Raw genomic sequence first — 4,479 nt, 5'->3', positions numbered from 1 at the left:
ATACAAAGGTTTCTTAGGGTTCACTAAGATTTTGTTGATCATATTCTCCTTGTTCTTCCTACTTGGGAGGCCGTGTGATAACAGTAAAACTGACAAGGAGTTTGGAATCTTCAAACTGTGCATTGAGAGATTATGAACTAACTTGACTAAGGTTATAGGCAAGTAATATGGCATTCAAAACAGGCAGTCTGGCCCCAAAGTCTGCTCTCTAAATAACGATGACATAGAGAATTTTGTTGCATGAAGGCTCACAAGCTTTTGTTTTGGAATAACAATGGAGAAAAGAATCTCAGGGAATCAAGACATTATGCTGCCAGGTGAAAAAGTCTAACAATAAGTAGTAATACCTTTTTCGTAGGAGGGAATATCATTGAATTAGAGGACAAACTACATCATTCATTCATTCACTGAATCTTGTAGGCAAGTAATGGTTATTTATTGTGTACTTCTTGCTTCCCCGGGACTTTGCTAAGTGCTAGGGAAAAACAATGGGGGAAACCGTAGACATGGTTCCTATTCTTTCTGTGTGATCGATCTAGTGGGAAGATTCAGTCAGTAATCAAATAGTCATACAAAATAAATGAGTAATTAATAATAATATATGTACATTAATGTGTGGTGGAGTGGGTGGAAGGAGGAAAAAAGATATATTTTAAAAAGAATCAATGTATCTCTATTTTAAAATCATAACATTTAGCTCCATAATATTTAACAATATTCAGCCTGCAATGTATCTCTATGACCGTTCAGTCTGTAGGCTGATGCTCTAACCCAGTGATGGTGAACCTATGACATGCGTGTCAGAGGTGACACGGGAACTCATTTTTTTGGTTGATTTTTCTTAAAAGCAGCAAGAGAAAAAAAGTCAGTTACCTACAAGGGAGTACCCATATGACTGTCAGCTGATTTCTCAACAGAAACTATGCAGGCCAGAAGGGAGTGGCAAGAAATATTCAAAGTGATGAATAGCAAGAACCTACAACCTAGATTATTTTACCCAGCAAAGCTATCATTCAGAATTGAAGGTCAGATAAAGAGCTACACAGATAGGAAAAAGCGAAAGGAGTTCATCACCACCAAACCAGTATTATAGGAAATGCTGAAGGGTATTTTTTAGGAAGAGGAAGAGGAAGAAAAAGGTAAAGATAAAAATTATGAACAACAAATACACATCTATCAACAAGTGAATCTAAAAATCAAGTGAATAAATAATCTGATGAACAGAATAAACTGGTGAATAGAATAGAATCAGGAGCATAGAAAGGGAGTGGACTGACTATTCTCAGGGGAGGGGGAAGGGGTGTGGGGGGGGGTGTGGGAAGAGACTGGACAAAAATCGTACACCTATGGATGAGGACAGTGGGTGGTAAGGGCAGAGGGTGGGGTGGGAACCGGGTGGAGGGGAGCTATGGGGGAAAAAAAGAGGAACAACTGTAATAATCTGAACAATAAAGATTTAATTAAAAAAATATATTCACCTTATCTGTGTTCCTCCAATGAAAGTCGACATTCGTGTGAATAATCCTCCGGCTCCATGTATATTGATGCTATTGCTGACTATGACAGCAGAAACACACAAACTCAAAATAAGGCCTGCTCTCTTCATTGGAAGATTTGTCTAGAATTATATTAAATTTGTATAAATTATTTACATTAAACATATAATACAACATTTACGTTCTCTATCATTCATTATTGATCTTTTGATACTATAATATGTTATATTAAATAATGTATAAAATTTTGGCTTTCTTCCTCACCAAATATTTTAGCAGACTTGATAACAAGAGACAAAATTTATTAAGTTTCATCTGCCACATTAAAGTCAGTAAAATGGTTAAAATATTTTAACTGTAACTGAAAAAGGAAAGAAAAGATAGAGCAATATACCTGTAGTTCTATATAACATATTCAATGGATTCTTAAAAATAAATTTCTGAAAATCTCATTAGCTATGACAATTGTTACAGGCAAATCAAAATGGACATTCCAGATATACAAAAGTAATGGCACATTCTTTTTTTGGCATATTCTTTAGGGCAGGAAAGGATTGAGTTTAATAGTGTTGCCTTAGTCAAAGGGAGTGGGAATGAATTTAACTCAGAAAATATAAGGAGCTAAATGGGAATCTATCTCTCCTAAAATGTTCAAGGGAAAGTGTGAGTTAAGAAAGATTAGAAAAAGTTGTCAGAAGTCAGGAGGCAATTTAGTGAAGAAAGGGATGGGGTGAAATGGAATTGGTATTCTGATTTAATTATATATTTTTAAAAAGTATCCACTGCAAAGTATTATGCATTTGTAAGCTCAATTTAAAAACCAACAGCATAGTAAAAAGATACGTTATCTCTGTCATAGCAGAACAGGTTTCAAAAAATATTTTTTTAAAGGTATTTAGTCAGTAAGTACATAATCCTTGATAAAAGGTGTATATATTTTTTCCTGTCAACACCTTCATTACATTTATAAATACAAGATTTACACAGCATTCCATCAAAAAATTTTCCCTAATATTCCTTATTTGCCAAGTCCAGAAGCACAGACTTTAGTCAAGGCCATTGACTCCTATTAATCAGAACTGTGTTCAGTTTAAAGCCAAGTAGGCAATGGAGGCTACACTTTCGGGGAAGGACAATAAATATTAAATGTAATATATCATGGGTACTATAGAAGTTCAAATTTTGAAAAAAAATAACCAATACTATACTTCTAAAGGTTGACTAATTTTTTATTTACCTGATCTTCACTTGGAAAATATCGAAGAAAAATTCCCAAAAATGTTCCTAATAGCACACCAAAAATTATGTCCCGAAAACAAGTTAGGAGATCATGAAGTATGCCACCTATAAGGGCACACATAAGGAAAACATATCATAGAGAAATATTTTTACATACCCAACACATCAGAAAATCAAGCGTAGGTGATTTATGAAGAAAGGTATGTATTTTATAGAACAAATATACAAAAATGAATCTTTAATATTAATAAATATAAAAGATGTATGCAGATCTATTTGATACATTAGATGTGTACTCTTAAATAATTTAGTACACACACTCAATTCAGAAATGTTTATTGAATAAATAGGCCAGAAAACAAAGAAGTAATATGCTACAATGTGCTCCCCTTACACACCCTAACTAACAAGATCAAGTAAGGTAGAAGAATGGACAGAGATTGACAAAGAAGTACCTCTGGCACATAGCACAAGGCTGGTAATATTTATTTCCTGATGTATGATTATGACAAAGAAAAATATTATTTAAATATAAAAAAAACAGCCTGGCCTGTATGGCTCAGTGGTTGAACATTGACCTATGAACTGGGAGGTCATGATTCAATTCCCACTCAGGGCACATGTCTGGGTTGAGGGCTTGATCCCCAGAGTAGGGCATGCAGGAGGTAACTGATTAATGATTCTCTCTCATCATTGATGTTTCTATCTCTCTCTCCCTCTCCCTTCCTCTCTGAAATCAATAAAAAAATATTTAAAAAAGTAAATATCAAAAGAACAATTTAACAGTAACAACATAAAAAAAAGATTTATTCTAGGGTCAATCCTGAGACTATTCAAGGGTAAACTGAGTCATCAATATATTTTACGCAACCACATCTGTATAGAATAGTACTTAAAAGTGTGGGTCTGGGGTCAAACAGCCAGATTTGTATCTTGGCTTCCCTACTTAATTTGTGACTTTGAGCAAATTTATTTATCTATCTATCTATCTATCTATCTATCTATCTATCTACCTACCTACCTACCTATCTATTTATTTAAATCCTCACCTGAGGATATTTTTTCCCCCATTGATTTTTCTAGAGAGAAGAAGTGCCAGGGGGAGAGAGAGAAACATCAATGTGAGAGAGATACATAGACTGGTTGTCTCCACATGCAACTGACCTGGGCTAGGTCGAACCTGTAACTGAGGTATGTGACCTTGACTGGGAATGGAACCTGAGACCTTTGGTCAACAGTCTGATGCTCTAACTACTGAGCAAAACCAGCCATGGCTGAGCAAATTATTTAACCAATGTTCCTCAGTTTCCTTGCCTATAAAATGAGCATAGTACTATTGTGACCATTAAATGGGTGGAAACATCAATGGAACTTAGAACAAGTATGAAGCAATTACCCAATAATGTTGTTCACTGTTTATCCTCAGTGTTTGTCATAATGGCTGGCACAATGGAAGAGGAACACAAATATATATATATATATTGATTTTTAGAGAAAGTAGAAAGGAGAAGGAGAGAGAGAGAGAGACATCCATGAGAGAGAGCTACACATGGATGGGTTGCCTCCTGCACGCCCCTACTGGGGATCAAGAACTCCTACCGGGGATCAAGCCTTAAACCTGGGTGTGTGCCCTGACCCAGGAATTGAACCAACAACCTTTTGGTGCATGGAACAATGCCCAACCAACTGAGCCTTACTGGCCAGGGCCAGAAATATTTTTTTGAGATAATAACTGATACCATTA

The sequence above is a fragment of the Myotis daubentonii genome, chromosome 1 (assembly GCF_963259705.1).
Source record: "Myotis daubentonii chromosome 1, mMyoDau2.1, whole genome shotgun sequence".
Taxonomy (NCBI): domain Eukaryota; kingdom Metazoa; phylum Chordata; class Mammalia; order Chiroptera; family Vespertilionidae; genus Myotis; species Myotis daubentonii.
The sequence above is the reverse complement of the archived record's forward strand: the minus strand, read 5'-3'. Positions refer to the sequence as shown.